Consider the following 20324-nt stretch of genomic DNA (forward strand, 5'->3'; position numbering starts at 1 on the left):
GAGCCTGGCCCAGAGAGAGCAGAGAATGAAGAGCAGCAGAACGATTGAAGCACAGGAGCTGCCAATTAAAGTCAGGATTCACCCACCATTATTAAATTCTGCAGCAGAGAAGCTTTTCCTGGAAGCAGGCAGGTATAAGAGATAGCTATATCTATATAAATATATTTTTAAAAAGAATGACACAAGAATAATATGTGTTGTTAAACAGTTACCTTTTGTAGCTAGAAAATATTAAGAATAGTAAAGTAGTAGCTGAGTATGGGATTAGAAAAAAAAACTAGGCTTGGTAAAGGAGACAGAAAATAAGTACAGTAGACAGCAAGAACAACACACACAAAAAAGGAAGATGGCGATGTCAAGATTTAAGCAACAGTCAGTACACCACGCTTAAGCATGCTGCATTAAGAATGAATGCAAAATGGTTTTTAGGCCTAGGCCTAATTTTTTTAGCATGCACCTAAAAAAGTAACATGTAAACAGGAAAAACTTAACAGTTTGTAAACCATGAATCCTACCGCCATATTTAGTCATACGGCTTTGATTGGCCGCAACTCTCCATTGAGGGTATACTTGGAGGCAAACTTTGGTTTATTGTGGCATGAAACATCATCATATGATAATGCAAGATGTGGATTTTTTTCTACTAAACTGACAACTGAATAGAATGTGGCTTCCCAGCTTAAGCATGGGTGACAGAAGGATAGGGATCCCAGGTCCCCTGATTGGGGGGGGGAATCCCCTGCTTCCACCCTATGCCCCCTGCCACCACTCACCTGGCCTGTGGGGGTAAAGGGCAGGAACAGGCCTCCTGGCCATCCTCCTGGGGTGGCGCAATGACATCACTTCCCGGGAGTGACATCATTGTACTTCCCGAGAGTGCTCCTGTTTAGGGGTCCCGTTTAGGGCCCAAATCAGTCCACTGGAAAGCATACACACACACCCCACACACACACCTGCACCTGAGCGTCAACAAAAAGGACTACCAGGATGGCGCAAAGGTGAATGCCAGGTCCCCCCTCCTGCCAGGAGGGTAAGGGGACCCGACAACCCTACAGAAGAATCCATACGCAAGACCTATAACCTGTGGGGCCCACACATTTTGGGTTGGTTCAGTTGTCAGTGATTGTTTGTGGTTGCCTTCTGCCCCACTCTTGCATTCCCGTTGGACTTGGGGGACGATATGGCTTCATTATGGCTTATCTGTCCGAGTTCAATGTTGTTGGAAAGCAGTTTTTTTTCCTGCTTCCACACAGCACTGCCATGCACTTGTGCATGTTCAGGGGTTTCCCTGCCTTTTCTCTGAACTTTCTCAAACATGCTTTGCTCCAAAGTTTTGGGAAAGCCTGTAGGTATGGTGTGTGAGTGGGAAAATTTCAATTTTTTTGTCCCACAAATCAGCCATTTTCCCTGCCCCATGCCCATGGCAGCCATTTTATCTCCCCATCACCGGGGAGAGGGCTTTTACTTGTTAAAAATTAGCACTAGAATATTGATCCACCATTGTAATAATGGGTGTAGCAGGTTCTCTGAATTCTCAGCTTTCATTTTGAAAAAAATGACTCTTTTTGATTTTGAAAAAAAGTAAGTCTAGGCTCTTCCCTTGGTATTGTGTATTTCTGTATGTTCACTGTATTATTTTTATACTATTTAAATGTTGTTTTAAATTTAACTTTTATTGTTTTAATTTTTTTAATGTATTAATGTTCTCTTCCTTGGGGACTCTATTTGGGTAGGATGGCAGCATACAAATGTGTGTGTGTGAGAGAGCGAGGGAGGGAGGGAGGGAGGGAGGGAGGGAGGGAGGAAGGAAGGAAGGAAGGAAGGAAGGAAGGAAGAAAGAAAGAAAGAAAGAAAGAAAGAAAGAAAGAAAGAAAGAAAGAAAGAAAGAAAGAAAGAAAGAAAGATCTTTGGAACTGATAGGCCTAGCGACTTAAAAGCTGGGAACTCAGGGTGCTATATCTGTCATTACAGCAGTACACTGATATAACAACAATATTCTTGTGCCAAGGTTTTAAAAATTGCAGAAGCCCTGGGAACCTAGGGGAGGGAGGTGACCTTTCTGAGGGATTGAGGCAGGGAAATTGTGGGGAAACTTGCCATGTAGAAGCCCCAGTGATGTTGCACTTTTATCTGCAGCTGCACCAGGAATGGAGAAGCTACAAAATCCCATCTCCGTGGGGAAGATACCTTTATCTCATGCTTAGCTTTCCAGGGCAGAAAAGCAGTGCCAGGGACCCTCACTGCTTCTGCCTGCTCCAAAGCTGTGAATAGTATGAGAGGCTGCGCCATCAGTCAACCAGGCCTCGGAAGCAGTGAGGCGCAAGGCTTCCTGTTGTGTTGGGCTTTGGAACAGGTAAAGACTTCTGCTTGCTCTAAGCTCAGAGCAACATGAGACTAAATTAAAGACCCGCTAGATTTCCAAGGAAACCTAGTTGTTCTTTAAGGTGCTACTAGACTTGAATCTTGCTCTTCTACCGCAGACTCACAGTACCTGAAACTACCCCCATAATTTGTGAAAGTCTGTGGGAAGTGGGAGCTGCTGGGCATCCCTGCCAAGTTACAAGCCACCACCGGAGGCATTTCAATCCAGTAGTACCTTAAGGACGAGTAAGATCTCCAGGGTTTTCTGAGTCAAAACTCCCTTCTTGGCATCTGACAAAGGGACCTTTGACTCTTGAAAGCCTATACCCTGGAGTTTGCCAGCCTCCAAGTGGTAGTTGGAGATCTCCCAGAATTACAACTGATCTCTAGACAAGTCCTCTGGGAGAACACAGCTGCTTTGGAGGATGGACTGTATAGCCTTATACCCTAGTGAGGTCCCTCTCCTCCCCAAACCCTGCCCTCCCCAGGTTCCACTCCCCAGAACTCTAGGAATTTCCCAACCTGGAGCTGGAAATCTTATTGGCCTTGAAGGTGCTACTGGACTTGAATCCATAGGCATTTCCCTATCATTAGAGGTATTTCCATGTCATACACATGATCTTCTTGATGACAGTTGGCGTGCGACACACTTTATCCCACAATAGTGCTGAAAAGGTACGGGGGCCAGCTTCTTCAACAGCCATTCAAAATTATCTGTCCATTCTTGAAATGGCATGCACAAAAGGGTACCTTTTCCATAAGCCCCCTCCCAAATTATTTGAATGTATATATGTATTCCCATTCTGCACACAAGCATAAAAGTGCTGCGTTTAAGCACACAAACTGCTCTCCGCCATACTTTATGCTGGCTTGCATGTAAGATTGCCAGGCAGAGCCCGTAAAGTGTTGGGGGTTGGGTGGGGTGGAGACATGGGGTTGTGTGATGTTGGTGCTGGCACCACTGCATCACTTTCAGGTACAACCTGAAACAATGAGTAGCTCTAAGAACTGCTGGGGACTCCATGGCAATTCTTAGAACTACTCACTTCTACTTCCACATTGTACCTGGAAGTGATGCGCTGGCATGGAGGACACCAGCATTTTTTGTTTCATTTCACTGGAGGTGATCAGCTGGATTCTGCCTGCCATACTGGGAGGCCTGGGAAACTTACTTGCACAGAAGACCAGATGCAGCATGAGCTGAGTTCCAGAGGCTGCAATTAGTTTGGAAAAAATAACCCTTTAGATGCCTCAGGGAGATGACGATTGCACACTCCAAGAGACTCTCGCCACAAGATGTGAATGTGCCATGCAGTTCAATGGAAGAGAGTTTGGCGTCACATAATATGGTGACGAAGGAACTGGCCTGCGATCAGAAGCATTATGCCCATACTCCAGTGGAGGAATGTCGCAGCAAGGCTGGGTATATTTCAACACTAAGTTTCAAAAAGGAGTTCATCCATTGTGATTACTCTTAATACCTCATAATAACCTGAGATGTGCTTATGAAAAATGATTGTGAGTTTAGGCGAGTGGATCTGTACAGCTTACAGAGATTGTTTTGTTCCTGGTCAAAAGTGCATCTTGATCTAATGCTTTTAGGTATAATTTGTTCATCAACATTTCTCAAAATAGTCCAAGGTGATGTACCACATTAAAAGACATAAACATCCAAATAAAAGTAGTCAATATAGAAAGCAGTAAAATGCACCCACAGCAGCAATCAAAACTACTTCAGTCCAATCCCTCTGAAATCACTGCTGCCTCTGTCCACTACTGAGGCTGACTCACAAGAAGCCCTATTCCAAACTATTGGATAGGGGTGGGGGGCGCAACAACTGAGACGATAGACCTGGCATCTGCTCTTGGTCACTGCTAGGTCTCGGGCCATTTCTGTGACTGCTCCTATTTTATGACATATTGACTTGTATAGGGTTGTTACTTTTTTGCACATTGTTTTTATCATCACAACCCTCTCTGAATCTGGTTTTGGAGAAAGGCAGCTAATAAGGCTCTCAATTATTTAATTTAATTCAATTCAATTCAAATACCTTTAATGGCATACAATTATTTAATTAATCTCCAGTGAATTACGATTTACTTGTAAGTGAGCATTTCTATACATGGAGCTGGAAAATCCTTACCTTTGACACTTATTTACTATATTTTCTACTGTTCCGCCTTTAAAATCTAGATAAACCATTAATCTTATCTAAACCTTTTCTTTCTTCACTGGGTTCATTCTCTTTTCTTTCTACTGTGTTCATAGTTGTTGGAAACCCTTAAAGAGCGACACCAAGAACTGGCAGCTTGGCCCAGCCCTTAACACTCTCCTCCCCAGCATGAATTCTTCCTCCAATGTTGCTGGGAGCTAGTTTGCAAACCCTGCTTAACAGCAAACCCTGGTTAGCATGACACATACTTAAGGCCAATGCTGGCAGTTTGCTATTGCTGGGAGGGGTGTAGAGAAGAAGCACATGGCTGCTCTTCAAGCCTTTAGTCGGCTTTTTTGAATTATTGATATTTCTCTCCATAAAATACTTATTCATGTGAATTAGAGAAAGGAGCACAGTGGAATTGGTCTCGAGGAGAGGGAAAGTCTCTTTAGAGACAAGTAAGTCCTATGAAGCTGGAAGAGCAATAAACAAACAAAAAATAGGACTAAACAGAGGCTTTGAGGTTACCACAGATAAAAATAAAAACGAGAGCACTGCATTTCTATAATGTTAACAATTCCTAGTGCACAAGTAATTAGTGAGCAGATTTTAAAAAATTCAAGAGGCTTAATTCTCCAAGGGTTCCTGAAAGAAAGATGAAAGCAAGATCACACAGCAGGGGGCGCGAGGGGGAGGCCCTCCCTCCCATTCTGTGCCCTGCTGGAACAAATTCATGGATATTTATGTGAAAAGTTAAAACCTGATCAGTTTTGGTAAACTGAAACAATCCTTCCCAAGAAAGTGTGCTGTATGGAATGGATCGCAGGGCCAGGGAGTGCCTGCTACAGGGCAACCCCCAAGATGGATTTCCATCCCAAAGAAAGCAGAAAACATCAAGACAGAATGAGGAGGCTGGGGGGGGGGGTTGAGGGGATGGCTGAATCGGTGCTCTCCCCTCCTCTCTTTATCCATGGAGTGCTTTCAAGAGAAATTATTGTGTGGAAAGATTAATATTTTATGCTCCCCTCCCCCCCAACCATGGGGCTGTATTTAGAAATAGAGAGATGAAGGCAATCAATTTGGCTTTGTTAAAATTGACATTTTGTCAGTTCATGCGTGCTTGTTGCCAAGCATTTTTGTTCTCTGCTACCAAAGCTTTGTAACATAGCCAAAGAGGAGGGCAGAGTGCATGTGCCAATGTGGTTCGTGGAGGTCTTTAGTTGCTGTACGCCCATAGAACCCCACTGGTCTGAGCAGCACTGTTAGGTTTTGCTGTGAATGAGAATCTGGCCCAGTCGCACTACGGAAGACTCCCAGGGCAGACATAATACGAAACCGCCATTTAACTTAATTGAATTAAGTATGGATGGTGTGATTCTGCACTCTCTGTGATAAGTTAGGACCTATCAAACCAGAATCTGACCCCCTGGTCTGAAGTTGGTTTGTTCACCACTGCTGGTCTTAACCATGGTTTCTCATGACATAAGAATGCGGATTTCTAGCTACAGGAACTTCTGGCCAGCCCAGTGCAAAGGGAATTGACAGAGAAATCCTCAGAAGCACTGTACTCTACTTAAGTACCCTGACATCAATTAGCATAGAAGTATGCAGACCAACATTTTGTTAAGATGAACCAGGACTGGAGTGACTGAGTGTGAACTGCTAACCATAGGCAAAATAAACCATGGGTTTTGTGAGGCACGGTCTCCATGGGGGTTCTTCCGCTGTGCACTACCGATGGGGGGAGAGGGCTCCCGAAAGCCTCAGACTGGAGGACCATCAGGGGGTTGCTTCACTCAGTCTCCTAAACTGGTACCTCCCCTCAGTGCCCTGGCCTGGCATTCTTGCCTCCTCCCCGACTTAGTTCGGGAGCCTCTTTATATCTTCCCTGCCTCCCTCTGTGATTATCCCCAGCCCCACCTCCCTACCCCAGGGCGTGGGCCACCACCAGGGCTAGGGGTTGGAGGAGGACCCGCCCATCTTCTGATCCCACCCCCGCCAGCCCTCCTCGAGATCACTGCAGTCTGACGATTGGGCTGTTGCCACCTTGGAGCTCCTCCTTGGACTCCTCCCCTCCCATGGCGTCTCTGGCTGCTACTCATCCAGCCCAGCCCCACCCTGCCGGCCAGAGGTCCCCTGCGACAGAGGAGTCACTCTGCGTTTTGGGCCCTGTTGCTGGGCCTGCTGCAGCAGCTGCCCTGTAGCCCTCCCACTGGCATGAGCCTCCAGCTCCACTGCCAAGCGGGGAGAGCCTCGCTGCTTGGTGCTGCCGCTTGCCTCCCTGTTGGAGCCAGCGCTCATGCTGGATGCCTGGCACCAGCTCAGTGGGTTTGTCCCTGGGATGCTCTGAAGGTGAACGTGACCCTTCTCAGGGGTTGGGGGAGGACGGGGTCCGGGCTGTGCTGTCACCAATGAGATTGTTGAGCTCCACTCCAAGTCTGGGCTGGTCCCTTGACAGTTTTGTATGATGCCTTTACTGAACCCTAGAGTTTTGCACTACTCATACAGTAGCTTTATTACAAGTATATGTGAAACGCATACTAAGTCATTCCCATGTTTGAAAATATAATGTGGGGACTATATACCAGGGTGATCTCCCAATATAACACAAGAACGTTGGAATTTTTTTGCTTGTTTTCAAGGTTGTTTCACTGAAATACCTAACGCTGGTTATTTAATAGCTTTTAAAATAAAATCTGCTTTGAAGTTAAAACTGCTGCGATGTCTTTCTATGATGAATGTGCCAATGATCAAACTGATAAATCTCGAGTCCACCTACAGAGAAGTGTTTGTAACAGTTATCAGAAATAGCCAGATTTTAGAAAAATAATTATGCAGGCCAATTCAGGAAACTTGAAGCCTTCCTTTCAGTATGATTTTATCATTTACATCATTATCTTCCCAACAGATTTGGAATATAACTTTAAAGAATTAATTTCATAAATGGTGACAGCCTGATTATTTTGGCCACTTATTAGATCTGTACTACGAGGGGTGATAGAGGGGAGGGTTTTTAAAAATCCTTAGACTGCAGTTATAGACCAGCTCTGTATACTGGCTTAATGTCTTGCTGTTTCAAGGTGCCAATCTCATGCTGCTCAGGTAGGTTTCACATCTTCGCCACAGGGCCATGACTGAACACAGCAGGAGAGAGTTAAATCGACCCAAAGTGCCTATGGGCATACATGTGGGCATTTAAAACAGTGGCAGCGCCAGTCTGGCTCCACCGTCTAGAAAACCTTGGTCAATCATGAAGTGGGTCTGTAGGGCGCCGCCCCACATTGTATCTCAAACTGCAATATCTGGCCCTTGCCGAGCAGAAAGAGCAGCGCTCTTGGTCTCAATGACAGCTGCAGCCTACATGTGGCATGCCTCAGTTGTCCACCTGCCATTCAAAGGCCATGTTGCTTTCCATGGAGAGCCAGGCCACACCCAGCTGCACTGCAGCAATGTCCTTGAAGGCAACAAACAGATGTACCAAGCCAATTGGCTCACTGTGCGCAGCCATGTGCTGCGATGTCACAGGATGGCATGTCCAGCCAGCATCAGTCCGGAGGACCAATCAGCATAAGGTCCCAGCCCAATATCACATAAACTGGTGCTGTAATAGGAAAACAACCGGAGCCTACCTCTGATTATTTTGATCAAGTTGAATCCTCAGTGAGCTTAAAACAATATCAAATACACGATAATCCATTGATATTTGATACACTGAAGGCCAATTAGATACTGGAAGATGCTGTCAGTTACCTCCTTTCCATTACTAATGGACTCTACAAGAGGTTATTTTATGTTGGAAATATACTGTACAAGAATGTCCGCTTCTTCAAGGAAATGGCATGGCCAAAACCATGTGTGCACGCATACCAGCACACATGCAAAGAAGGTATAAAAGATGAAGTAACGGGATGAACAACAAACGAATGGGGATAAAGGGGCGTTAATCAAACCAACAATACCTGGCTAAGAAGAGGCTGGTTTTATTTTCTCCCCACTCTTTTTTCCCATGGACTCATCGAAGCAAAAAACTGCACTTTTTATGATGTGTTAGTCAGAGGAATAATGTTAGCATAGTGTTAAGCACTTTACACAGTAATACTTAAGAAGCAAAACTTATCTGAGTTGCCAGGCAAGCGTGTATGGGAGTCAAGGGACAGGGCATACGACAACCCTCCTGTTCTGTTGGAAAACCTTTAACAAAGACTGTACCGGATTTATATAAGGAAGACACAGGACAGAGAGCTAAGAGAAAAATCCAAACAACATTCTGCAGCTTTCCCAATAACATCTGCATAGCTGAAACTGGATCACTGAATTCTTTGACTATTCCCAAAACTATTGAAATACGCAGTCACAAGGCAAAGTGCTTTTCAGGAGACAAAGGGCTCAAGCAGCACTACTTTCTAAAAGAAACAAGGGGTTCAGTATAACTACAGGTATTTCGGCAATGGCAGCCCACCTGATGCCCGTTCCTGACCTGGGCCTATGCACAGCGCTGGCAGCAACAGGTTTAAAATTAAATGTAAATAGTAATGTGGGCATGTAGGTGAATGCTTGAATGTTAATCAAAAGTTGTAGGCCTAATTTTTACCACTCTAAAAATTGGAAATTTCTAAAATTGTACTCGAGGAAGAGATTACCACTATCTCACATGTAATGTCACTCGGGTTTGGTAATGATAATAACTTGCACTGCTGTCAATACTATTTTGTATACAACAAAAAGGAAAAATGGGTCACAACAATTTGCTTTTGTTACTACAGGAAAAAAACCACCCCGGCTTCTCCAATTTCCCCCTTTATAAATGCAGCCCCCCAATTGCTCCCTCAGCTGTAGGCTGGACTTGCTCAGAAACAACGACCTTCCTTTTGATGTTGTGCTTGCCTAGCCGATACCAGGCGACATGAATTTCTCCGTGATCAATGCTTCATCTCTTCGACAGGGCTATTATAATTGCATTAATATTTCTTGTTTATTTCTCACTCCTCTGTGGAAAATCTATAGAGTTTTGTCAATGATCTCTCTTTTATCCAGTTTATTTTTCATCGCAGACAAAGCTCAGCAGTTCTTCTGATACAATGCCTGAACCACCTTGCACTCTTTTGTTGTCCATTTTACCATATTTCTGCTACCTAATGTCTCTTGACTTTAAAGAATCACTCTGTTGTTTCCCAAACTTAATTTTTTTAAAAAAATGCTCCAATCAAATTCCTAGTAAAAGGAAACTGCTGTATAATATATCCAGAAAGTTTTCTGCCTTTATCAGAACAGCAATAGATTTTTGCTTTCTTTTGTACTTGCTGTTTCAAGCTGACAAGCATCATCCCCTAGTTCTACAGCACTTCATCCGATTTCAGTAATCGTTCTGTTGTGCTCATTATTTACTGGTGTATCACCTAGAGCTTTTCATGGGCAGGAGTAGGAAAGGCATCCATCCAGGCCTTCCTGCCTCCTATTACTTCACTCCTGCTCCTGCTACAGCTCTTCTCCCCTTTCCCTCTTCTTATTTGCTCCCCCTACACTACTGCTGGCTCTTTGCTCAGCTGCTAAGCTAGTCGACCTTTAAGACTGAATGCCTCAAGGGCATGGACCTGGCAGTTACAAGGGTAGTTAAGGTTTTCCTTAGAGTTGCCTAGCCTTGTTTATAAATTGTAGACCCTTTCTGAATGGAGCCTTGGGAAATTCACCCACAGCTTGTTTCTCCAGGTGGTACCATCTTGTTCCAGGTGGTACAATCCTAGAAGGATGAGAACGAACTCCCAACATACTGCTGTCCGTTTCTGTTCAATGGATCTTCTTAAAATATCCGCCCTGATCAGACCAGGCAGAGACAGATTCAGTAAACGGATTTTTTAAATTCAGGAATCACAGTACAACCAACATAAGGCAAATGCTGAGAACGACCGTTTAACGGTAACGATGCTGACTGTATACTCCTTGCCCCTCCCCTTTTCCTACGGAACGGAACTCTTTTGGCTTTGACAGCCTTTCAACGCTAGAAAACTCAACTGCAACGATGTAACTTCCCTACCTTCTATGACAGAGAAGTTAACCCCTGCCTGACAACTGCTGCCATCCTGAATTCTCTTGAAGCTCAATGGCAAAGAGCAGCGACCGTAAGGGAGGGAAGCGAGGACCTTCCGGCTGGGGTCACAGAGCTCCCCTCCCACTGGCACCTGGATAGGGACATCAGCAGGAAGGCTACCAACACTCTGCTGTCATGCATTCCTGGGGACAAGTTTGCATTCTGACTGCGCTTCCCTTTTCTTCTCTACTCACCATCGATTCTTCTAAAGCAGAGACTACCTCCACTTACAGAAGGTTTGTGGCAAGTTGAGAACCTTTGTTTCTTAACTACTGTTTCTGACAACGCCAGACCCCTGTAGACCCTAAATGGGTCACTTCAAGCTAGGACAAGCCTAGGTGTATCTTGTGCTGGGTTCTACACAGACATAACCAATGCACTACTCAAAGATATTGTTCTACATTAGAAGAGCAAGATTCAAGACCAGTAGCATCTTAAAGACCAACTAAATTTCTAGGCTGTGAGCTTGACTATTTGACTAGTTGGTCTTAAAGGTGCTACTGGACTTGAATCTTGCTCTTCTACTGCAGATCAACTCAACTACCCACCTGAAACTGTTCTCCATTAGAATGAGTTCTTTCCTCATGTTCTTTGTTATGGTAACCCATATGCAGCAGAGGCTCCCTTAATGGCCCAGCTTCTTGGTTCCACCATTCCACATCATTTTTCAAACTATGGCTAGCTTTCATTCATTCTTTTCTATAAAAACACAGCCAGCTCATTTATAAGCTCTCTTCCACTAGAAGAAAGAAGAAAAAATCTTCTTTCTGTCAATGTGGCCCTGATCCACAGATTTAAGTATTCACAGAAGGGGCCACTAGGGGCGTGTGCTTCAGGTATCCGATTTGGGTAAAATACTCAAATCGGGCCTGATTTGGAAATCCCGAATCAAAGTCTCCCGAAGCATTTGTAATGCTTTGGGGACCCGGGGGTTAAGTTTAAAGGTCCCTTTCAAAAGTGGCAGGGCCCTTTAATCTTCAGCTGGCAGGTGGAGGGAATTTCCCTGCCTCCCAGCTGATGTTTAAAGGGCCCTGCCACTTGCAAGCCCTCCACAGTCACTTCAGTATGCTCTGAATCTTTATGGAGCATGCCGAAGTGACTTAGAAACCCAAATCCGAAGCGGCATGCCACTTCAGATTTCAGGTTTTTCCGGATATTTTTCACGCTTTGGGTAAACCTGAAGCGGTAAACTCAAATATTTTTCGAGTGCACACCCCTAGGGGCCACTGTTGAAAATTAGATATATTGATGGCAGATACCTTTTAAATGGTTTGGACAGGCAGATGGAGGTTATGGGTCCATCAGCAGCTGTTAGCCATGGCGGCTACGTGGCACCAACATGTTCATGAGTAACAAGCCTCTGAACACTAGTGCTGGAGGGGATCAAGAGGGAGAGGCCACCGTGGTCGGCCGCTGTGTGAAATGGGATGCTGCAAATGTCCTCCCAGGTCCCAACATTGTTTCTTTTCCACAGGATAGGTCTGACCTTGGACTGGGTATACAGCCTGCCTAGTCAAATATAGACTCCGTCCAAGTAACAACCAGATTCTGAATTTTTCTCTGTGGCTCCCTAGTCACCTTTTAGGAAATTGTAGCAGTAGAAAGAGTTCCATGAACCAATGCAACTAATTCAAATATGTAATCTCAGTTATAAATATGAATTTGTTGCATTTGTTTATGGATCCTGACTCTGCCAGTCAGGATGGATAAAAACTCCGTTCTGTTAACCTTCACTTTTAAGAGTTAAGAGAAATTGGTGAACTGAACCAATAGGCACAGACTGTGTGGACAGGGAAAAGATCGGCAAGGAAAGGAGAAAATCAGGAGGCTGAAAGTACAGCAGGTCTGCACTGCAACAGTATACAAGATTTATGACCAGCTACACACACACACAGCATGGTCTCCCGCCTCCTTTGTGATTAAAAAAAACCATTTTTGGCTGGGAAAGGAATACCAACAGAGCTTGTGACTCAGAGCTGCCTCTTGCAAAGTCAGGAATGCCATAATCTCTTCTGATCTATAATTATTATAAGTCATCATTATTTACTTTCAAAAAATGTCCAATGCAACTACTATGAAGGAAGACATTTGGCAAGCGAGGGATCAATAGGAAATGATCTATGATACACGTCAGCTCAAATTCAATTCAAGTGCAGGCACAATTATATTAAAATTCTCACAATCACTTTGATATGTGATTAAGTGCTAACAAAGGCTCTGCAGTCTGTGGTGGATTCACAAATGATTCACATGCCCTTTCAGCCCAAGACTTGCAAACGTTGTTAACAAGGGACAGAAAGCAGAACAGACCAAACTTAAAAAAAAAAAAATCTTAGATTCTATTGCAGACAAAGAAGGTAAGCTCTGTTCTGTTAAGCAAGATCTATCAGGGGCAAACCCTGCTTCAGTCAGCCCAGAGGTGGCTGCTTTATTTTATATGCCATGTCATGATCTGTGGAAGGAAAGACAGAACTGTTTACATTAGCCTGCCAGTTCCCTAAGTGGTCAGTGGGGAAGCTGCTGCGACGTGTTGTGAGGCGTACAGCCGAAGCGGCTACACCTCTGAAAGGAGAATCCTCTCAGGTCAGTGGGATGGGACTATTCTCTCCTTTTTCTCCAGCGCTGGGGCTGCCACTGTGGAAGGCAGGAATCTGAGAACGTCACGCAGTCAGCATGAAGCACAATGATGACCTTGACTTGGGCGATATCATCCAGTATTTTTTTCATATATTGCATATACCATAACTCTGCCACTATGATCTAATAAGAATCTAAAAGTAATTAACTGGATTAAAAAAAATCTACCAACACCTTAATCAAATATGTATTCTTATCAGGGTTCTAAGGCAGCAGTAAATTGGGACTTTAAAAAACTGGGACCTCATCCAATCCGTGATCTGATCAGGGTTCAATGGTTATAATAAATTGGGACTATTAAAACTGGGATCTCATCCAACACTTTATTTTGTCTAAACCGCACAACCTAGCAATGCTGCTAAGTCAGGAATATTCAGTGAATAAAAATGCTATGTTAAATTAACCCTTAACAAATAAGATGAAAACGTACGAGGATTTTGATGGGAGTTATACTTATTCAGAAGTTGTTGTGGTTAAAATAATCTTAGCTAGATTTCATTAGGTAATCAATAAGAAAAATATTTTTCCTAAATAATAATTTGCAATTCTGTGAGGATATATAGGCTAGGGTTGCCAGATCCCCCTACCCCCCCTACCCCCACACAAGCTATGTGCCGCCCTGGGAGTGCTCTTGCATTCTGCAGGCAGCCAAATCAGGCCCAAATTAGGTCCAATTCGGCCAGGGAGCGCATCCCAGGAGGCACCCCCCCCACACTGGCCAGCTAAGCAGGGGAGTGGGTGGAAGGAGGGAGCAGGGGATTCCCCCACCCCCAGCAGGGGACTGGAAACCTAATACAGGCCTAAGTCTTACGGACTTCAATGGGTCATAAGAAAGAATATTTCTGTATTACAACTCTGGTTTTTGGCCCGTCCTCTGCTCAAACTATAAAAGATAAAAGATGGCAGAGAGCCTCACAAGATGGTTAATTCAGTGTGCATCATCAAAATATCTAAATCTCAACATGCCCCCATTTGTGAATGCTTAAATCCAGAGACAGGGGCCATGGGCAGACACAACCTGCCTGGTCCCAGCAACAGCAAGCTCTACTCAACTTGCTTGACTTGGCTGGGCCTAGCAGTGGCCACCACACAACTCGCCTGATTGACCTGCTGCCACGTGACTTTTGCAACTGGGCCAGACTTTTCCAGGAGGGAAGGAGGAAAAGCTGAGAGACAGTGTGGTGTAGGGGTTAGAGTGTCACGGATCTGGGAGTCCCATTTTTAAACCCTCACTTGACCACGGAAGCCTTGTTGGTTGACCTCGGGCCAGTCACATATTTTCGGCCTAATCTACCTCACAGGGTTGCTGAGAGGATAAAATAGAGGAGAGGAGAATGGTGTAAGCTGCTTTGGGTCCCACTGGGGAGAAAGCTGGTGTATAAATAAAGTAAATAAATGAAGATGAAGACTGGGTGGCAGCTAAAAGAAAGGTTGGTTGGTGAGTGAGAAGGAGAGAAGGAAGCAAGGAAAGGGGAGAGGAAGTGGGGGCTACCAGGAAGAGAGAAAGGAAATAGTGCGGGGAAAGGGATGTAGAGGAAATGAACTGATCCCCGCAGTCCTTGTGAGTTCCCCACTTGTACGGATTTAAAAATTAACAACAGCATTTTAGATTTTACAAGCAGGGGACTTGTGAGGGATTGCAGGGAGCCTCTCATCCCCCTTCCTACACTATTTCTCCTTTCCATTTCCCAGCAGCCCCAACAACCTGTCCCCTTTCCCTACTTTCTACTGCCAAACAAACTACCTTTACCTGCTCCTACAACCTTCAGCTTTCTCTCTTTCCTTCCACTTGGCAATCTCTGCTGTTTTCCTCTCTCCCACCCAGCTACCTTTATCTGTTTGGCAATTGTAACCCCTCCCCCCCACCAAGATCTTAGAAAGCACTCTCCTGAGACTGCATGGGCAATCATGTGTTAAAGCTATAGCTTTGTTTGTTATTGTGGGACTTTGAACTCCCCATTTTCCCCCCAGATTATTCTGTTTCCCCCAGTTTATAGAAAAAATCCCCCATATCTCTGTCTCTGGTCCCATACTCTATGGCCTGGTTCAGAATTAGATGTAATGATATTAGAAACAAACAAGCTTCCAATTCTATAAGTCTTTTCAAATCACTATCTTCTGTGCAATTCACTTTAACACTCGTTTTAAGTATCTCATAACTTTTATGAAAATAAAATTCACCAAAATAAATGCTGATATAATAGGAATAGCTTTCATTCAAAATATAAATGGAGTTTAAATGCTTTCATGCCTGCGGTATGAACTTAGTTTGTGTGGGGTACTCACAGCTGCAATATTAAATTGCAGTTTGCAAAATATAAAAAATTATTATTGATTTAAAGTATATTAGCATGCAGCAAAGCTCAGGACTGATAAGACAGGAGACTGCCTCTATGGCTTTGGAAAGCTTCCTAGAAAGTCAAGAAAACCACAAACTTGAAATAATTTGCAGGTTACTGAATATGAGACTTGCGGTGGAATCCTAAGGAGCGTTACTCCAATCGAATCCCATTGATTTCAAAAGGCTTAGACTGGATTGACTCTGTTTAGGATTTCACTGTCTCTTAAATATTCAGTCCTAGCCAGTTGCTGAAAACAAGGGCCAGATGTAACCTTTACTTCGTACTACGTGTAGAGCTATCTTCTCCAGTAAGAAACCCAAAGACACAGCATTGCCATTAATAAAATGAGGTGGAAATCTTTCATAAATGAATCAGCATGAGAATACAAAATTTGGCTTATAGAGCACTTTTATATTCACAATTCCCTTCCTCTGTAGAGTTTTTTTTTTATTAACAACATTCAGATTCCAGTAAATTACCTCAATTATTAAAAATATATATTCTAACAGTAGCAAGACATTAGGCTCCGCTGGAAAGAAGACTTTCGTCTCAGTAGGGATACTTAAGTAAAGTAAGTAAACATCCAGGAAAAAACAGCTGCCTTTTAGCTGATATCAGTATTGCATAGAGCTGAAAAGAAGGTGCATTGTTGTACGGCACAAGGTCCCTGATACGTCTGGTTTACTTTAGAAAGAGGAAAGAATATTAAAAAGCAACGTGAGTTGCCTTTTTGTTAGGCTGAGATAGGGGTGGGGGTGAACTCTTTTCATTTCAGAACAAGGAAGTGTACCTCTTCTCATATGGAATGTTAAATCTGCACTGGTTTAACTTGAAGACTGAATCATCTCCATAAAGAATTTAAATTAAAAACAATGCTTTCCATTAACGGATATACTTTTAGGCCTTTGAAACTGATCTAGCCAAACTCTGTAAAGCAAGAGCTGCAAGAGAATTTTATATACGTCATAAAACAGGAATTCAGTCCAATGATCTCAACAGCTGGATTAGGAAGGACTAATAGGGTTGCCACCCTACAGGGGGAGGCTGAAGATCTCCCGGAATTGCAACTGATCTGCAGACTAGAAACCATGTCCCCTGGAGAAAATGGCTGCTTTGGAGGGTGGACTCTATGGTGTTATACCCTACTGAGTTTTTTCCTTTCCCCGACCCTCCCCCTCCCCTGGTTCCACACCCCAAATCTCCAGGATCTGGCAAGTCTAAGACTAATCCTCTGCTCTCTGAGAATCACATGGTGTGGGGTAGTATAGGAGAACCACTTCATGTGCCCTAGTTATGATGATATTCTCATGGTCTTGTACGCTGAATTAAAAAGATGCTCCTCGTGGAAGAAATTAAAAACCAAAGGAGAATGAAAATAAACAAAAACCCAAAATGTTCTATACAAGGTGCCAAGGTAACATTCAGTTAGATATAAACAGAGTTATTGAGCAAAACAAATGAGCCCTTCCATTAAAGTCTTGAGTTTGTTTCAGATGTATTTCAGGGTCTGGTTTATTTGAAAATTTACATCCTCTCTGTTTTTCACAATTTAAGGTTGCCAACAATCAGTTAAAATGACACAAAACAAAACAAAATTAAATTACAGATTTAAAAGATTCTCCCAATAAATTACAGGTTTAAAAGATCCTCCCAATAATTAGAATATAAGATGGAGTTCCCCAACTAAAACCAAGGGCTAAGCATTACTCAGGAGGAGCCTTATGAAATCATACTGGCTTGTGCAATGGATAACAATGGGGTCTCGGCATCCATGGCTGGGTCAAGACTTGACACAATCCATGTAATATCTTTTATTAGGGCCAACCCAATGACACGTTGGGATCTTGAGTTCACGAGAACTCTTCATCAGCTTAGATGTTACAAAATGAAAGAGGGCACAAAAGTAGATTTTTCTGGTCATAGTTTTAAGACCTTGTCAGGGCAGTATATGGTGGATCTTCTGGTAGGCAAAGAGGAATCAAGTTTCATGTTGCTGCAGGTCGGGCCACAAAAGCCAGATGTAATAAATCAACTAAACTCTATAGCAGCAAGTCTCCCCAATGCCCCTTAGAGACCTGACCTGACCCCCAGCTTCTGAAACGTGGCTGCTGGTTCCGCCAGTTCTTCTTACCCTTAGCGGCAGAGCTTTGCTTTGTTTCTTGCTATTTAGTACTGAAACACGGACCATTCAGACTCGCACACTAAGGACCGTAAGTTCCCCAGGTGAACTTGGACACCCCACAGGCATACGATTGCCAAGGCAAGTATCTTCTTGGTGGCAGCTCCTGTCCTTGGCTGTGGATGCCGAGACCCCATTCTTATCCATTGCACAAGCCAGTATTTCAGGGTCTGGTTTATTTGAAAATTTACATCCTCTCTGTTTTTCACAATTTAAGGTTGCCAACAATCAGTTAAAATGACACAAAACAAAACAAAATTAAATTACTGATTTAAAAGATTCTCCCAATAAATGGAAAAGGAAGAATGACGGTGTCTAAAGAATGCCCATTTGCAAGCAACAGTATACTAGTAATAGCGATAATAATATAGTGGGCCAAGACCTGCACATATCTCATCAAGCACAAAATTTTACATCTGAGAAATCACTAGACTGGCTGATCATTTTCCTTGCATTGTGTCAGCTCTATCCTATTTACAATTATATAGACATGGTATGATACCACATTATTGCTAAAGTGAATATTGTGTCTCCTTAACTATAACTCTGTTTACCTGTATCAGTAGCTCAGAATGAACTGTTAACCCTTCAGCTCTTTGTGAAAAGAGGTGATTTTTCTAGAACTTTTAGCACGGGATTGCTTCCAACAGCTGAACCTAGTCTGATCCAAGATGGCTGCCAGGGCCTGGGACTCTGAAGCAACGTTCCTTAGTCTTTGGGGATGCTCGTTTCTCCAAATGACCTGTTTTGACAGGAATGGGAATAAGGGCTACTTCCGGCTCTGGAGGCTTCTGGACTACTTCCCAGATGCATTTAACTACTTCGCTGACAACCAAGGCAGGAATAAGAAGAAGGTGACCAGGCCAGAGATGCCATTCCCTCTCCACAGAATCTACAAGCTGATAGAAGCAGATGGTGAGAAAAGGAAGAGAGGGTGTTATTTTTTTTAAACCCAGTGTGACTTTCTTGTCACTCTCTGGTTTGGTGTTAAACGTGAGACCCAGGATGTCCTTATTCCCCAGGTGCAATGGCTGACTATGCTGGTCTATTTTCATCCTGCAAGCTGGAGGTGACTCTCACCACCCAAGGAGTGGTAGCCTGTTCCTGACTGCCTTGGCCTCTCTTTAGAGGATAAGAACAACTGGACTCTCCATGTGAAATGCAGTTCCTGTTGGGAAAGGGAAAACAACAACAACAACAACAACGACAACAACAACGTGCCCAGCTGGCACAGGGCTTTGGCATTTGGAAGCCTGCTCCTACTTGTGAAACTGGACAAAGGCCTCCTGGAAAGCCTTGGATTATGCTGACCACCTCCCCGAGAACCTTATAAACAGAGATCTCGGCCTCTGAGTGAGTAAAGTATCCTAGCTGGGAACATGGAGTAAGACCAGAGGGCCCAGGGACACCCAGGCAGCAAAGCACTGAGGAAAACTGCTTGTGCAGAAGCAGCAACCTCTTTCCATCCTCCTGAAAAAATAATAATAATTTTTTAAAAATCTGTCATGGTACCAAGCAGAGGAAGTTAATAGGAGAAGGCTAATGAACTTTTACCAACGACAGTAATTAGGAAAGCAATTAAAATCTCATACAAGGCCAAGTTGTTTGTGTAGCTTTTGCTCACAGTGCTGCAGTGTGATTTTTCTTCCATCTCCAGGTACCGGGATTGCTCGTTTTACTATAAATTAATTTCTCTCCTAATGTGAAATGAGCAGCTGAGTGTGCAGTGCCTACACTCTAGTAAATCTCCCACCCCCCCGATGTTTGGTCTATTCAGAAGGCCAGACAAAGTCTGCAGAATTGCAGCGAGTGAAGTCACAGTGGCAGCAAGATCTATGGCACAGGCTCACTGCGTGGTGGTCGTTGCCAATATGTGCATTAAAATCTTAGGCCTGAATTACATTATACATTATGGGATTAGTGAATCTTGGGACAGAGTTATAAAACTCATCTTTACTGTCTGCATAAGCCATCATTAGGGGAACAGTCAACAACAACACGAAGCATTAAAATTCCACTCAACTGGATAACTTGGAACTTATCTTAGTAAAATTCTCTGGCAGCCCCCTCCCCCTCCGCCCCGTAACATGTCACGAAGAAGCCAGCTTTCCTTTTTTTATTGACAAAATCATCTACTCCAGCATTTTAAGAGCTGAAGAATAAATTAATTTGATCTGTCACCATTACTTTAAAGTATGCTTTCGAGTTAGTTCAACCAGTTATTCCCTAGAGGCTAGTTCCCACACGCGTGGCCATTCTTTCTGGGCTGGAGCACCAAGAATGACTTGTTTGTGCAAATGAGCTTTCATAGGCCAACTGCCACAATCAAACACAAGAATTTTAGTGGAGCTAGTTCACACATTCAGTGACAATCGAACATTCAGGAATCAAGTGGCGACAAACCAGGAGAGGAACTTGTGCATAAGAACTGCCACCACATATCCACCATAGCAACTAAATTTAAGATGCACTGTCAGTGACAACTGCCCCACGAAAATCTGGGACTTTTTGGAGGAGGTGACATTGCCTTACGCTTTTCTGCATATATAACCATGCATAGTTTT

At 43.7% G+C, this 20324-nt stretch overlaps 1 protein-coding gene across 4 annotated transcripts in view; it reads right to left on the bottom strand.

Moving 5' to 3' along the window:
- The window catches only part of PARD3B (par-3 family cell polarity regulator beta), a 946974-nt gene that overhangs the window by 234502 nt on the left and 692148 nt on the right, over positions 1 to 20324 (bottom strand). The gene's annotated exons all lie outside the window — the stretch shown is intronic.

The sequence above is a fragment of the Eublepharis macularius genome, chromosome 2 (genome assembly GCF_028583425.1).
Source record: "Eublepharis macularius isolate TG4126 chromosome 2, MPM_Emac_v1.0, whole genome shotgun sequence".
NCBI lineage: Eukaryota > Metazoa > Chordata > Lepidosauria > Squamata > Eublepharidae > Eublepharis > Eublepharis macularius.